The 17,544-nt window shown below is 37.0% G+C and overlaps 1 protein-coding gene across 1 annotated transcript in view; it reads left to right on the forward strand.

Annotated features, from left to right (window-relative positions):
- The first annotated feature begins 4,286 nt into the window (after window positions 1–4,286).
- LOC127622962 (E3 ubiquitin-protein ligase Siah1) overlaps window positions 4,287–17,544 on the forward strand; it is a 44,662-nt gene continuing 31,404 nt past the window's right edge. Inside the window, exon 1 of the mRNA XM_052097169.1 lies at window positions 4,287–4,438. The gene's annotated coding sequence lies outside the window, so the exon portion shown is untranslated. The remainder of the gene's footprint in view (window positions 4,439–17,544) is intronic.

Consider the following 17,544-nt stretch of genomic DNA (forward strand, 5'->3'; position numbering starts at 1 on the left):
AACACTCATCTGCTTTTATTTCCAGTGATAAGATATATTCCCATTTAATCTTTAACTGTAACCTTTCACTTAAAGGAAGCAAGACTAACTGAACAGAAGCAAGAAGAAATGTAGTAATTCATTCATAAATTGCAAAAGTATGCATGGAAACATTTAGTTCTGGTAGACCTCATTGAATAGGGTCATTGTTAGCACAGATTATCATTAGCAAGGAGGCTGAGAATATTTGGGGAATGTGGATAATATTAGTTCCATAGTTTGTGGCGATGGACTATTCCCATAGTATGCAAATAGAAGCTGAGCAAGATCAAACGCTGACTGACTACAGAGGCCAGTTTCATATTTGGTATCTATACTTAAGCACTGTTTGTATTGAAAAGTTGCAACAATATTGAAACATTTTCTTCATACAGAGTAACTGAAAATGAAAATTATCATAATACTCACACTCATTTTGTTCCAAAATCATATGACTTTCATTCTTCTGTGAACATAAAAGGAGTTGCGAGGCAGAATGTTAGGATGTCATAAATAATCACTTCCTTTGCATCTTTCCGTACAATGAAAGTGAATGGTGACAGAGAATGAAAATTATGCCTATTATGTCATTTTGTGTTCCATGGAAGTAAAAAAGAAACATGGTTTTGGAACAACATGAGGATTTAACTCATCTCACAGAAATAAATGAAGCAATTTTTCAATAATGTAAAGTATGTCTGCATTAAGGGGTTTGCTGACAGGGCAGTTTCAGGCTGCAGTTGTCAGTGATCTAGTGAGATCCGGAGTGCTCTGGTATTTTAATATGGTGGTCTGCTCTAAGGCAGAGAGAAAAATAGACTAATATGTGTGACTAAATCCTGTTTTGTATCCTTAGTGTGGCACACTTGTTGCTCCCGTGGCTAAGGGAGGGGCCACTCCTATTCCTCCATCTGCTGCAGAGCTGTAAATGATGTTATTTCCTCTCAGTAGCTGAGTTGGCAAATGTGGAGACTTAAAAGAACACAGGGCTAATTTACAGTGAAAGTCTAGTCACTATCACATTTTTTGTTTTTACTTTTCAAGAAATATTAATATTTGTCCATGATGTGCAAGACCAAAGATGAAGATGAAACCTAATGATTCATAATTAGTCATTATCTATATACTGCTACACTGGTGAAGTTTCATCCTTAGTGACATCATTAAAATTATGTCACTTTGTAATTATCGGGTCGAGTTGTGCTTCTTTGAGTTTTGGCTCTATTTGCACAAAGGTTGTTGCCAGGATCTCATTTACTTCCAACACCTGTTTTATGCAATTTAGATAAATACAGTAGTTACCTCTTACTAATGCAGATGAGACTGCTAATGTGTTTCATGTCTGATAGATGCATGGAAAAGTTAATAAGTGTTGTTTTCTTATTGTCTGTAACTCTGGACCTAAAATATGGAACAAACAGAATCTTAAGTTACAGCTAATACTGTTGTATGCACATATCTGATTTTGTCTTTGTTAAATTCATGACATTAAAAAGAACATATCAGCACCATATAAAAAGGTCAGAATAGTTACAGAAATTATGTACAATGGAATGACAGCAATGGAAGTCTCTGTTTTACAATTCAGATACATACACACAAACAAACACACACATATGACTATTTATGTACGTATTTATACACAGTGTGTGTATATATATAGATATAGATACATAGAGAGATATGATATTAATACTATATACACACACACACGTTAAAATTCTGCACTAATATTCAAATAGGTTATTAGATCTGATTTATTGAATAATAAACACAACAGTGTAATTGTTTGTTTTCTTTTTTCCAACAAAAAAAAATAAGAAAAAAGCAATAATTTATTAATTGAAATAAATATAAATATATAATTGGCAAGACACAACTTGCTGTTTTTTGTTCTACCTTTTGTCTCATAGTTGTTTTTAGTCACTTTGTTGTGTTTCTTGTATTTGATTCAATTATTTTCCCTGTAGTTTTGCCAATTATTTTCCTGTGAATTGTTGTGCTAATAAAAGGTGTGTGCACTTTTCCACATCTAATGGGACAGCTGCAGGCCCTTTTGGTGCCTAGAAATAGCATTTCTGTGTTAAAGAATCACTTAAAAATAAACATGTAGAACACTTTATGGTGGTTATCATCTGAAATATGATAGGTACCCAATTGCAGGTAAAGGTATCCCTGTTCATTCTAGACAGGGAACTCTCTGGAGTCCTCAGTCAATAAATAATTTAAAAACCTTTAAGTAGACACAGCAACAAATAGACTTGTGTTGCTTAATTACACCGTCACAGCCTTTTAGGCTAATTAAAAGAATAGTTCACCCAAAAATTTTAATTCTCATAATTTTCTCACCCTAGTGATATACCAGGTGTGTATGACTTTCTTTCTTCAGCAGAACACGTTTGAAGAAAAATATCTTAGCTCAGTAGGCCCTTAAAATGCAAGTGGATGGTGATCTGACTTTTGAAGCTCCAAAAAGAATTAACAGTCAGCATAAATGTCATCGATACGACTCCAGCAGTTAAATGAATGTCTTTTAAAGTGGCACGATCACTTTGGTGCAAAAATAAATAAATATAAATACTTTTTAACTCTAAACCATTGCTCAGTCAGCAGCTGTATGTATGAAAGCCCTTTTCCACCACATCAAATAAAATACATATCTAGCACACAGCTCATTATTTTGAGAACCAATCTCCTTATTTTGAGATAATATCTCATTATTTCAGGAAAATATTTCATTATTTAAAGAAAATATCTCAATGTTTAGAGATTATATCACAACATTTAAACCATTTCCATTTCAAAATAATCACATTATATCTCTAAAATCATTGAGTTAGTATTCAGTGGTATCACTTTATTAGAAGTGGCCTCAAGGTATACATATATCCCTAAGAACAGAGAATGAATGTGACAATGGATGTAATCATTGAGGTCTATCCAGGGGTGACACTATAAGATTAGTTATATTAGTCAATATTGCATTTTTAACTCCAGTAAGGGGATAGCATATACCTTTTCTCCTCTGATGCGCAGGATTGCTGATGTGGCAAGGGCAATGGCTACCTTTGCATGCTGTGCTTGATTGTTCTGGATAGACTTAAATTTTTTAATTATTTTCTAAAATTAATGGGATAGTATCTCAAAATATTGATATTATCTCGAACATTTTAGATATTATCTTGAAATAATTAGATAATTTCTCAAAATAATGATTTTATCTCAAAATAATAAGATATCTCAAAATATTTAGATATTATCTCAAAATAATTAATCATGTGCTAGATTTATTATTATTTATTTTTTTATGTGGTGGAAACAGGCTTCCATAGGTACAGTATGTGGTTTGAAGTAATCGGGTTGGCACATGAGACACGCGAGAACTGACGCATGTGCGACACACACGGAAGAGCGGTGCTGTTTACAACTGAGTAGGAGAAACGCTGTACATAAGCTTCACTGGTTTTGGTTTAGATATGTATTTCTATCTGTATGTTTACTCACAATTATATATATATATATTTTTTTTTTGCATTCCTGGATGTCTCAACCAAGAGGAGAACGCAAGATTACATCTGTAACATGGCAATGCAAATACATGAGACTGCACTCCACTCTCTTGTGAAACTTACCGGAAGCGATGGTTTATAGTTAAAACGTACTTAAATACTGATCTTTTTTTGCACATAAAGCAATCTATTGCTGTAGAAGACGTTCATTTAACCGCTGGGATCATATCGATGACATTTATTCTGACTGTCTGTGATTTTTGGAGCTTCAAATGTCTGATCACCATCCACTTGCATTTTAAGGCCTGTTTGAGCTAAGATATTTTTCTATTTTTCTTCAAATGTGATCTTGTGAAGAAACAAAGTATACACGCTTGGGATATCACGATGGAGAGTAAATGATGAGAGAATTTTCATTTTTGGGTGAACTATCCCTTTTACATCACTAACAGACTGACAGTTGCTCACATGGTGGGCCTATTGGGATTATGCAATCCATTGAAATAAATAGACTGTAAGATATTCAATATATTCATTGCGCTATCTAGAATCATCAACACAATTTCTGTTGCCTGCATCCTCGCAGACAGAAGAACTTTCAAATAAATCGTCTAATTGTTGTCTGTTAACCCAACGTCCCCTTCCCGCGTTCATGTGTCTGAGTGATGTTAGACGGAGGCGCGTTCACGTAGCCCCAATGAGCAGCTCTCGTGTAAAAATACATTTTCGACAGCTTCCAGTTAGCGCGCGAGACCGAGACTGCCGGGCGACCGCAGCGTCTCCTTTTTTAGTGAATGTTGGAACACAAACATTTCAGTGATTAACGGACTTATAACCCAACGAGGATCGACGTGTATTGGATTACATTTTTTATTGTTAATTTTTTGCAGCATAAGGATATTTCTCTAGAGGTAAGCGGTGACTTTAAATCCCTCGTTCGAGGATAATGGCTCTGTTGTTGATTTTACTGGGTTTAGCGGACAGCGGTTAGCCGACCATGCTATCTAACCTTTTACTGTCTTTTTTAAAACACCTCTTGTGTATGCTTATTGTTCTGTTAATACATTACAGTTGCAGGTGTGGTTCATATAAAGTCACGAAGTGTCTAAGTTATAAGTGATCTAAAACGCTGCTATTTGGTACATGTAGCCTTTATTAGCCTGGCTAGTCTTCTCTGTGTACTAACTGAGACAAACACTGTTTATATTAAGCTACAAAGTGCTGCTATTATAAGTGTAGTAACGTGACAATTGCAGTTTATGTCTCTCTTAATAATATGATGCGTGCAGCATGCTGTTTGTGGGTTGTTTGTATTGTATTTGTGAGGTTGCGGCCTCGTTAATTGCCATTGAATCAAATGAGACCGACTGTCTCAAACAGGACTGACCAGCTAAATCGGTAATATCAGATATGCTTATGGATGAGATTGCTTTGAAACAAAGAATGTTCATGTCATCAATGCCCGTGTCTTTGCTATGCATGGAATTAAATGTTAACCTTCCTTGCTCGCAGACGCATTGAATTGGCAGCGTGATCATCACTCTGTTGTGTTTACCAAGCTGCTGGTTTGCATGGATATGGTACGGTTGCATCATTGTTGCCGGCTAGATTAGGACTGAATTGTGCTTTAAGGTTTTTGTTGTTGTCTACCCGTAAAGATCTGTTTAAGCACCTCCCCTATCGATTACTGTAATTAGTGTAATTTGCAGTTGGTTGAAGAATCAAAATTAGCTTTATTGCCAAGTGATAGGAGAACCAAGTGCACACAGAACATTACAGTGAGACAGAATATAAAACAAGATAAGAGTATAAATAAACATGCAAATAATAGGACATATAACATAATGGTGTTCACTTTTTTCACATTTTATGTTACAGCCTTATTCCAAAATGGATTAAATTAATTATTTTCCTCAAAATTCTACAAACAATACCACACAATGACAACATGAAAGAAGTTTGTTTGAAATCTTTGCAAATTTATTAAAAATGAAAAAAATCAGGCTGTAACGTAACAAAATGTGGAAAAAGTGAAGCGCTGTGAATACTTTCTGGATGCACTGTATGTACAAGTGCAAGGGGTAATATATGTGCAAGGTAGGGGTATGTATAGTTATTGAATTAAATATGTGAATTTACATATGTACATGTGTTATGTATTTACATTATTGCACTATGGAGGAGTGGGTAATAACTGTTCTTGTGCCTGGATGTTCTGGTGCTCAGTGCTCTGTAGCACCGGCCAGAAGGCAAAAGCAACATAGGGTCAAGTGAGCGCAATGAGCAAATATAATCCAAATCAAGCATCGCATTTTTTATTGAAATGAAATGACTTTGTTTAAAGTGCATTACATTTTAAACAATCGTTCATAGATCAAATATAACTTCCTAAATGTGCACGCAAGGAAATTGAGGTAACAAAAGTGCATATAAGTGGAAGAGCATCAGTAATGTGGAAAACACTCATACATCTACATATTGTTTGTCAAAAACACCAGACGGTCAACTTGATCTGCAGCAAGGGCTGAGCGTTTTTGTTGACAATATTTCCAGCTGATGAAAACTCATGCTCAGCTCTGACCGATGTGCCAGTAATACCCTGGACTGTTTTAATAATGGCCTCGTCATGACATTCACGAGAAAACTCTTCGGGATGAGGGATGGAGTGATATAGCAATGGTTTCTTACACACTAAATGACATTGGTTTTGTCAACAATCTCACCTTCGATACTCCAGAAACCGAAGAAGTGCCACACAACACTTTTAAGATGTTTCGGTGGAAGATCCTCTCCGACCCAGAGTCCTCACTCTCTTTTTCAGCATTTTTCAAATTATCAACGCAGCCGTGCCACATCTAATGGGTTGAACTGGATATGCAAACAAAAACAAACCGCGTCAGCTACTTCAACATCATATCTCATGCGTATCCTGACACACCTACAGAATGTGCATTTTTTTTTCTAATTATTATTAGACGAATAATCGAAATTCGAATTTTAATTTGACTGCTCTAATTTGAATGTAAAGAAATATAAAAATATATAATCTGAATGTAAAAATACTGGACTGCTGTCATTATACTTCAAAATTAATAGATAGTCTTTTAACATTCAAATCCAACTGGATTGATAAACTCTATAAAATATTTGTATATTTTGGTAGAAGATACCTCAGACCCCACTGCTTTGGTGCTGTCTCTGGGCCCCAATGCAGTTTTGTAGATATTATTTAGACTTTTTTTTTTTCTTTCTGCCAACTTGGAAATTAAAAAAAAACATGTGCAAATGTATATTGTGATAAATATTGATATCAATCATGTCTTTAAAGTAGACTCCACAGCTTCAGAGTAATTGTGAAGTAACCTGACTCTGTTTACAGTAGTTGAAACAGGAGGATTGAGCAGGAAATCATGCCATTTCATGCTCTCTATCCCATTTAGCTAAGCTATCCTTCTCTCTACCCTTTTTTCTCACTATAACACACCACTTTTCTCCCTGCCCTCGTGTGCCACCAATATGCCTACTAACTAAAAGCTACAGTCATAATTGTGATGACCATCTTTCCAACTGTAGCAAACAAGAAGCCTGATTGTTTATGTTGTGTGTATGAGCTTGTGTATGTGCACTGAACTGAGTGTATTCAGTCTTCACATTCTCTCCCTCAGTGTTCCATGTCAATACTGGTACTGAACTTTGCATTTCTAGATTAGCCTGTTTTGTATTTAGATGATGCAATTGCTTCTCATAGAGTAATTGTCATTTTAATATTTGGGCTACTTTGTTTTTTGTTTTGCTAAGCTTTATTTTATGTATTTTATACATTTTAAACTATTTGCATAGTGTCCAGAATAGATTCTGTAGTTTTCAGTACAGTACATTATAGCATGCTTGCAGATTTGACATGTCTCTTGATTGACAGTTGTGGCCTGTGAAGCTTTTCCTGTTTGGTCACACATCAGACAGAGTGGGTGTCGTTTATTAGCACTTATTCACTTTGACTGCATAATAGCTCTTGAATTTTCAAGATGCAAATTCTCCACCCCCTGTCTGCACTCCACATACTTAAATAGAAATGCATGCCCTAATACTCAAAATGCCTTATCATGATTATGTCTAGATCTAACCTGCTTGCCCACAGCATCAGTCTGATGATGGTTATACAGTAGGGATGTGTAGAAGGACTAATTTCACTGACTTTTAAATGAAAATTTTGAAGTCTACTAGTCTAAAAAGAAGCCAAACTTCTGAAAACGGTAAAAAAAAAAAAAATGCGACCCATTCCAAACATCTATTCCAAATCCGACACTAAATTCCACTGAAAAGGGGCTTTTATCTGCGACATGCTGGCCTTGAATTATGATAATTTTACATTTAAATATAGAACATGACACGCATTCACTGAATCAACGTAGAGCAACTTAGCCTGTTCTGAATGAAATTCACCAAGTAAATGTAACTTATTAAAACAGTCAGGACATTGTTGAAAATAATTATCATGTAGGGTAAGGGAAATCTTCGAGAGAAAAAATATGCTCTGAAAAGTTTCACGTTTTTAATGACTTGCAGTCGTGCATTAGCCATTGATGTAATATGACAGCTGCTCGGTAAAGAACATTAACCAATAACAGTTACAATGTAAAAAAAGAAAAAGAAAAGTAGCTATAGGATAGAAAAAATAGGCCTGTGATGTAACCTACAATCAACTTGATTTATTCTAAACCTGACGTGTTGTGCACACAGATTAAAAGATTGTTTAACATTTTAAGCAGTCGGCACCTCGTTGAAAATGGCCTTCTTAATCAGCAAATTAAAAAAAGCTCATTAAAATAAAGCTACTTGCTCAAAAGCATATATTTTTTGATGAGTAAAATTAACACGTCAACATGGTCAACTGAGGCTGTATCCTGCTCTTGAAAAAGCCTGCACAGCGGAAAAATAACATGCAAGCATGCACACATTTAAAGAATACTCAAATAGGGACTTTCAAACATTTGGAAATTCGATTCCCGCACCTCTACCGAAAGGATTTCATAACTACTTTGCTGAGTTTGCTTGTCTAGCGAGAGGACATTTTACTGTGCGCACCACGAGTGAGAGAGGGAAGAAGCACATGCAGCCTGAGGTGAAATTAAACTTTGTATCTGCTCCAGATATCCTATTTTTTTTTTAATAATATTTGTATTATTAATTCTATTTAAATATGTAACCTTAATGACTTAATCGCAGCTGCTTTAAAAATACGAAGACAAGCATAACTGTGTATAAATGTTGATGAGTTTAATGGGGGGAAATGTTAACTGACTTAATTCCAGTGTTGACTAGTAGCATCAGAACTGTTTAGTTGACTAGTCTCGCACGTCCCTATTATACAGTAGCTGAAGGTTACCTTAGTAGCCCAGCCCAGTGCTCTCTGCATATAGAGTTACGGCATAGAGCTCTAATGGACTCTGTGCATCAAGAAGATATCTTGGAGCAGGAGATAATGGATGGGATAGAATTGCTAATGAAGTGTGCTTATTCTGCTTCATTTCCCCCTATTTGTCTTCAGATAGAAAAGCTTCTGTTTCCCTTTTGAATTTAGAGGCCAAATTGGAACAAGTGTATTGAAGATGGTCATGCAGATGCAGTCTGTTTGGCGGTGTGTTAATAGTGGGGGTTTTCTATTCACTCTTGGTCATATCAGGCATTTTTACAGGTCATGAAAAGACCAAGTGTAAATGCCCTCCAAGACAGATTTGAGACTAATCTAAGATCACTCTACCCATCTCCAGAGGTGGTTTGAGACTCATTCCAGGCAAGACTTGGTCAAGTGTAAATGCATTTGGTTGTTTAAGGCACATATGCAAACTTTACTCTGCCTAAACAGCACTATGTCAGCATGGAGAAATTGCGAAATATAGCAGCTGTGCAGGGAATTTTGTTTAATTAAGTTTAATTCAGTAAAGATTCACTGCAAAAAAAACAAAACCTAATGTAATCAAGAGTTTTTGTCTTGTTTTCCACATATTCTCTTAAAGAAAGTCTAAATATCTTATATTTTGTTTCTCAGGTAAATGTATCTTGTTTTAAATAGGCTGTTTTTAGATATTTTTCAATATTTAAATAATAAATATTGTATTCAACATTCTCCAAAAAAGAATGTTCTTCTACAGTATAGCTATTAATGTAAATGTACATTGTTTTAAAGGAGTTTTTGATATTATTTTTGGAAAAGACTTATCAAAGACTGATCAAAAACTTTGTTGCAGTGTATAATTGGCTAAGACTACACTCTCACCTTTATTTTCACTTCGATCCATCTTTAACTCACAAAAACAATCTTCTTAATAGAGCTGTGTATCGCAGATTCACTTCACAATAAGATACACGTGACACATAGGCTACAGTATATTATGATTCAATATGTTTCAATCCATTACGTTATTAATCTAGCTACATGAGGGACGAGTGTTCCCGCGCCAGAGGGTGCCTCAGTCGGGGTCAGTTTCAATCTCTTCCCCCTTCACACGCTCATAGACGTGGCACTGAACGCACAGAGAAATGCCATTTTTGTAGTTTGTTTATGATGCACTTCCTTATAATTTGAACTTTAATAAAGGATGCATTGAAGATATAATGCCAGGTTATTTGCTTTTTAGATGCTCTGACTTGCAGGTTTTGCCTAAGTGGAATGCCAGATCTGGCTCTGCTTTATTTCACGATGACAGTGCTTCTGTATTTCCTTATTTTGCATTTTTGCATTATAATTCCATTATATTTTGTGATCTACATTACCTGAAGCTGTTTGGAAAGTTAGAGTGCATCTGGACATGTTTTCAATTCCAACAATTGTTGGAAAAATTACTTGTGTCATGCACAAACTAGATCTCCTAAATGATTACCCAAAACTATAGTTTGCAAATATTAAATCTGTGGAATGATTAAAAAATCTGTTTTAATGACTTCAACCTAAGTGTGAATTTCTGACTTCAACTGTATATCCCATTACATCCCATTGTGTGTACCAAGGGTGCATTGTCATTGTTCAGTATGCGGCCTCTAGAGGCGAAATAAAAACTATCACTGATGCCTCGTGGTTGTTGTTTTGACTCGTGAGACTGCACATTGAATGCAGTGGAACACTGAACGGAGCTGAACAATGCAGATCTAAAACACCAACAACTAAAAGGTATGTATACAGTACAATATATGTTGTCATATCATTATAGAATAATTATTTTCTTGACTAGATGCTGCATTACTCGAGAACAGCAGTATGTTTGCTGACAATCTGACAGGATGCTAACAATGTGACAAAAACACGCAAGTCCTACTCAAATGTTTAGATGTGAGGAATATTAAAATTGATTACCATCTATTTGCATTAGTTTATATCCAGGCATGTTTATACTTTAGCCAGCTAAGATGTATATTTAAAGGTAGTGAGTGATTTGAGAAAAATATCTTCATGCAGTCAAGAGAAACATATAAATATAAAATCTGATTTAAATAAAAAATGTTATCCTCACAGTTATACATATTTTTGTCATTTTGATTAGATGATCGGTGTGTGTGTGTGTGTGTGTGTGTGTGTGTGTGTGTGTGTGTGTGATGAGTTTCTCATGGAGAATTTAAACGAGTGTAACAGCGCAAAATACAAACAAAAAAACATAACTGAATCTTATAGAATCGTTAAAAAATCAATAAGACATTGCAGTTAATTTATTTGTTTGCCCTAGTTTCACATTAAAGACCCCATTACCAGAAGTGGAGTGATCGTTGTCTTGGTTTTAAGATAATAAAGAGTGTTTAACGCATGCTTTTCATGAGAAGATAAACCCTAAGGCATGTAAAAAGTGTAAAATGCTGTGTACGTACTGGTTCATTGTTAGTTGATGTTAATTTCAACATTTACTAAATACATTTAAAACATTTCTGTTATATATTTTAACTTTTGTTAATGCATTTACCTTATTGTAAAGTGTTACTTACCAATTAGATGTTCACACATTTGACCTGTAATATTCATATTTTAATTATTTTCAGATGGCAAAGGCTTTAAAGAAAGTACCAATGTGGGAGTATTTTACTGAAGTGTCGCCAGGAAAAGCACTGTGTAATATCTGACAAAATAATATGCATGGGGCATCAATATCTGTACAAATTCCACCATCATGTTGAGTCATCTCAAGCACAACCATCCAGCAGTCAGTGAAGAGGAGAAAAGAAAAAAAAAAGGACCGAAAGATCCTTCTCAGCCATCAGTGTCAACTTTTTGAAAGCAAGACAGTATGAAGGATACAGATTGATGCAGCTAACATTGAAATGATTGCCACTGACAACCAACCATTTTCAGTCGTTTCGGACCTTGGATTTAAAAGGCTCATCTCCCTTAACCCAGTTACTAGATTAAAGATGAAAAATTTTACAAAAAAAAAAATGCTTGATTAAACATATTGCAGAGTTTTGACAAAAGTTAAAATTACACTCACCTAAAGGATTATTAGGAACACCTGTTCAATTTCTCATTAATGCAATTATCTAATCAACCAATCACATGGCAGTTGCTTCAATGCATTTAGGGGTGTGGTCCTGGACAAGACAATCTCCCGAACTCCAAACTGAATGTCAGAATGGGAAAGAAAGGTGATTTAAGCAATTTTGAGCATGGCATGGTTGTTGGTGCCAGACGGGCCGGTCTGAGTATTTCACAATCTGCTCAGTTACTGGGATTTTCACGCACAACCATTTCTAGGGTTTACAAAGAATGATGTGAAAAGGGAAAAACATCCAGTATGTGGCAGTCCTGTGGGCGAAAATGCCTTGTTGATGCTAGAGGTCAGAGGAGATTGGGCCGACTGATTCAAGCTGATAGAAGAGCAACTTTGCCTGAAATAACCACTCGTTACAACCGAGGTATGCAGCAAAGCATTTGTGAAGCCACAACACGCACAACCTTGAGGCGGATGGGCTACAACAGCAGAAGACCCCACCGGGTACCACTCATCTCCACTACAAATAGGAAAAAGAGGCTACAATTTGCAAGAGCTCACCAAAATTGGACAGTTGAAGACTGGAAAAATGTTGCCTGGTCTGATGAGTCTCGATTTCTGTTGAGACATTCAGATGGTAGAGTCAGAATTTGGCGTAAACAGAATGAGAACATGGATCCATCATGCCTTGTTACCACTGTGCAGGCTGGTGGTGGTGGTGTAATGGTGTGGGGGATGTTTTCTTGGCACACTTTAGGCCCCTTAGTGCCAATTGGGCATCGTTTAAATGCCACGGCCTACCTGAGCATTGTTTCTGACCATGTCCATCCCTTTATGGCCACCATGTACCCATCCTCTGATGGCTACTTCCAGCAGGATAATGCACCATGTCACAAAGCTCGAATCATTTCAAATTGGTTTCTTGAACATGACAATGAGTTCACTGTACTAAAATGGCCCCCACAGTCACCAGATCTCAACCCAATAGAGCATCTTTGGGATGTGGTGGAACGGGAGCTTCGTGCCCTGGATGTGCATCCCACAAATCTCCATCAACTGCAAGATGCTATCCTATCAATATGGGCCAACATTTCTAAAGAATGCTTTCAGCACCTTGTTGAATCAATGCCACGTAGAATTAAGGCAGTTCTGAAGGCGAAAGGGGGTCAAACACAGTATTAGTATGGTGTTCCTAATAATCCTTTAGGTGAGTGTATAGTGACAAAGGACAAGGTGCCATTCATTGCCTTCACATTGTCTGACTGTTGGTGTGGAACTACAGAATCCCTGATGAGCCTTACTGGGCATTTAATCTAAATGTCAAGCCCATGACTGGATCACACGTACCCAGTTATATTCGATAAACCTTCCTGAACATGTTAGAAGATTAGGATATTGCAACAGAACGTGTAGTTCTTGTCCTAAGAGATGGGGACGCAAACATGGAAAAGGGTATGAAACTGGCTGATCTTCCTGATTTAAACTGCACAACTCAAAGCTCATTATTAATAATGGCCTATCTAGTCAAAGAGGACTGGACATTATTGGCAGTTTGAAAAGCTGTGCAACTGACTTTGGCCACTCTGTACTGGCCAAACAGATGCTAAAGACCATTTAGGAGGAGCTGGGTCTCCCAAAACACAACATAATCCAAGCAGTCCAAACTATCTGGAATTCCACATTTCACTTGCTACAGCGAATGTATGAACAGAAACGGGCACTGAATGTGTATTCTGGTGATTCACAGCATATCAACTGCTTATCTGCCACACAGTGGGAAATTTTCGGTAACCTGATTGACACTCTGGCTCCCGTAGAAGAAGTCACAATGGAGATGAGCCACTCTGAGTCTTCAGCAGCGTGTATTATCCCCAGTGTGTCTGTTCTGAAGCTGATGCTGCAGGCATGACAGCCTGACAAAGCGGTTCTCCAAGGCAGAGGAAACCAAAATTCTGGTCATAGCAACTCTTCTAGATCCCAGATACAAGGGCCGTGCCTTTGCTTCTGAAGAAACACTTAAAAAAGCAAAACTATGGCTAAAGGAGGAAGCTGAAGGGCATGGCAAGCACAGAGAAGAAGATCTGAGCCCTTCTCCATAAAGTCCTGAGTGGGATGAGGAGTGAGTCAGATCTAGAGGTAAAGAAGCAGAGAATCCATCAGCCCGCATTAGTGTATGCCAGTATGCCAGGGTCCTTGGAGCAACAGCTGTGTCTCAGGAGCTGTACAGCTTTGAGAGTGAGCTTGAGTTATATTTATCAGAGCCTGTCATTGAAAGAAGTGACATGCCTCTGCAGTGGTAGCAGAAAAATTAAGTGCGATTTAAAACACTTGCACTACTGGCCAAGAAATTCCTGTGCCCCCCACCCTCCACTGTGCCAAGTGGAAGAGTGTTCAGTGGAGTGGGCATAATTTATGACCCCAGGAAGAGACGACCAACTCTGCTTTCTGCATTATAATTAGTAGTTTCTTAACTTTTAATATTAAAATAGAACTGCCAGAACTAGAAATAGATCACGTTATACTTTTGATCCATTGTAGTTCTTTAACCAGACCTGATCAAATTTCTCCTGTTAAACACAAGTTCGAATTTTGTTCTTTTAAAGTGTTTTTTTTATATTCGTTTTTGATGTATCTATTTTTATTTATGCTATTTGGAATGTTACTCTGGTTAAGTTTGGATATATTTCTTTTATTTACTTTAATATTCATTAATATAGTTCATATTAGGGCTGTCAAATTAAAATTCGAATTTTGAATATTTGTCAATTTAAAAAATCTAAATGCACATTCGAATGCAAAAACAGTGCATTCTAATTTTAGGTGTGTTTGGAGGCGCCCGAGACATGTTGACGACATAGATGACGTGGTTTGTTTTTGTTAGCCTATCCAGCTCAACCCATTAGATGCAGCACGGTTGCGTTGATAATTTGAAAAAGAGAGTGAGGACTCTGGGTCGGAGAGGATCATACTTACACCAAAATATCTTAAAAGTGTTGTGTGGCGCTTCTTCGGTTTCTGGAGTATCGAAGGTGAGATTGGTTTTGTCAATAAAGTAATTGTGAGTTGTATAAGAAACTGCTGCTATATCACTCCACAGCATCTAACTTGAGAACACACAGTCTTCTCATCCCGAATAGTTTTCTCATCCTGAAGAGTTTTCTCGTGAATGTCATGACGAGGCCATTATTAAAACAGTCCAGGGTATTACTGGCACATCGGTCAGAGCTGAGCATGAGTTTTCATCAGCTGGAAATATTGTCAACAAAAACGCTCAGCCCTTGCTGCAGATCAAGTTGACCGTCTGGTGTTTTTGACAAACAATATGTAGATGTATGAGTGTTTTCCACATTACTGATGCTCTTCCACTTATATGCACTTTTGTTACCTCAATTTCCTTGCGTGCACATTTAGGAAGTTATATTTGATCTATGAACGATTGTTTAAAATGTAATGCACTTTAAACAAAGTCATTTCATTTCAATAAAAAATGCGATGCTTGATTTGGATTATATTTGCTCATTGCGCTCACTTGCGTCCGCTTGTGGGCTTAGGAGGCAATATAGTACTTTATTCCTCTAACATAAAGAAATGTCTTTAGAATTTGAATATAATTCGAATATTTCTATTATTTAAGAAATTCTAATTTAGTTTTTCAGCCATTTTGACAGCCCTAGTTCATATATTAATATTTATATATTTATTTTAAAGTACAAAAATGTTCATGTTTCAGTCAGTACTGTTTATTTTTGTAATAAAGTTAAGCATTATTTTACTTTCTTGTTTTTTTTTATTCAGTATCCATTCTAAAAACTATCGGTCAATTAATCAGTTATCAGCTTGTCTTCCCAACTTGGTTATCTGTGTCTGCAAAATCCTATATCAGCCAACCTCTAATTTGTTTACTTTCTTTGGTGTCTTGTAACTTGGGCTGTCAAACGATAAAAAATGTTAATCTAATTAATTACATGGTGTCCCGATTAATTAATCTCGTATACAAATATTTGTTGAGAAAGCCCCTCATATAACAATAATTCAATATATACAGTGAGGAAAATAAGTATTTGAACACCCTGCTATTTTGCAAGTTCTCCCACTTAGAAATCATGGAGGGGTCTGAAATTGTCATCGTAGGTGCATGTCCACTGTGAGAGACATAATCTAAAAACAAAAATCCAGAAATCACAATGTATGATTTTTTAACTATTTATTTGTATGATACAGCTGCAAATAAGTATTTGAACACCTGAGAAAATCAATGTTAATATTTGATACAGTAGCCTTTGTTTGCAATTACAGAGGTCAAACGTTTCCTGTAGTTTTTCACCAGGTTTGCACACACTGCAGGAGGGATTTTGGCCCACTCCTCCACACAGATCTTCTCTAGATCAGTCAGGTTTCTGGGCTGTCGCTGAGAAACACGGAGTTTGAGCTCCCTCCAAAGATTCTCTATTGGGTTTAGGTCTGGAGACTGGCTAGGCCACGCCAGAACCTTGATATGCTTCTTACAGAGCCACTCCTTGGTTATCCTGGCTGTGTGCTTGGGTCATTGTCATGTTGGAAGACCCAGCCTCGACCCATCTTCAATGCTCTAACTGAGGGAAGGAGGTTGTTCCCCAAAATCTCGCAATACATGGCCCCGGTCATCCTCTCCTTAATACAGTGCAGTCAGCCCTGTCCCATGTGCAGAAAAACACCCCCAAAGCATGATGCTACCACCCCCATGCTTCACAGTAGGGATGGTGTTCTTGGGATGGTACTCATCATTCTTCTTCCTCCAAACACGGTTAGTGGAATTATGACCAAAAAGTTCTATTTTGGTCTCATCTGACCACATGACTTTCTCCCATGACTCCTCTGGATCATCCAAATGGTCATTGGCAAACTTAAGACGGGCCTTGACATGTGCTGGTTTAAGCAGGGGAACCTTCCGTGCCATGCATGATTTCAAACCATGGCGTCTTAGTGTATTACCAACAGTAACCTTGGAAGCGGTGGTCCCAGCTCTTTTCAGGTCATTGACCAGCTCCTCCCGTGTAGTTCTGGGCTAATTTCTCACCTTTCTTAGGATCATTGAGACCCCACGAGGTGAGATCTTGCATGGAGCCCCAGTCCGAGGGAGATTGACAGTCATGTTTAGCTTCTTCCATTTTCTAATGATTGCTCCAACAGTGGACCTTTTTTCACCAAGCTGCTTGGCAATTTCCCCATAGCCCTTTCCAGCCTTGTGGAGGTGTACAATTTTGTCTCTAGTGTCTTTGGACAGCTCTTTGGTCTTGGCCATGTTAGTAGTTGGATTCTTACTGATTGTATGGGGTGGACAGGTGTCTTTATGCAGCTAACGACCTCAAACAGGTGCATCTAATTTAGGATAATAAATGGAGTGGAGGTGGACATTTTAAAGGCATACTAACAGGTCTTTGAGGGTCAGAATTCTAGCTGATAGACAGGTGTTCAAATACTTATTTGCAGCTGTATCATACAAATAAATAGTTAAAAAATCATACATTGTGATTGCTGGATTTTTTTTTTTAGATTATGTCTCTCAC

Source organism: Xyrauchen texanus, chromosome 29 (assembly GCF_025860055.1).
Source record: "Xyrauchen texanus isolate HMW12.3.18 chromosome 29, RBS_HiC_50CHRs, whole genome shotgun sequence".
NCBI classification, from domain to species: Eukaryota; Metazoa; Chordata; class Actinopteri; order Cypriniformes; family Catostomidae; genus Xyrauchen; species Xyrauchen texanus.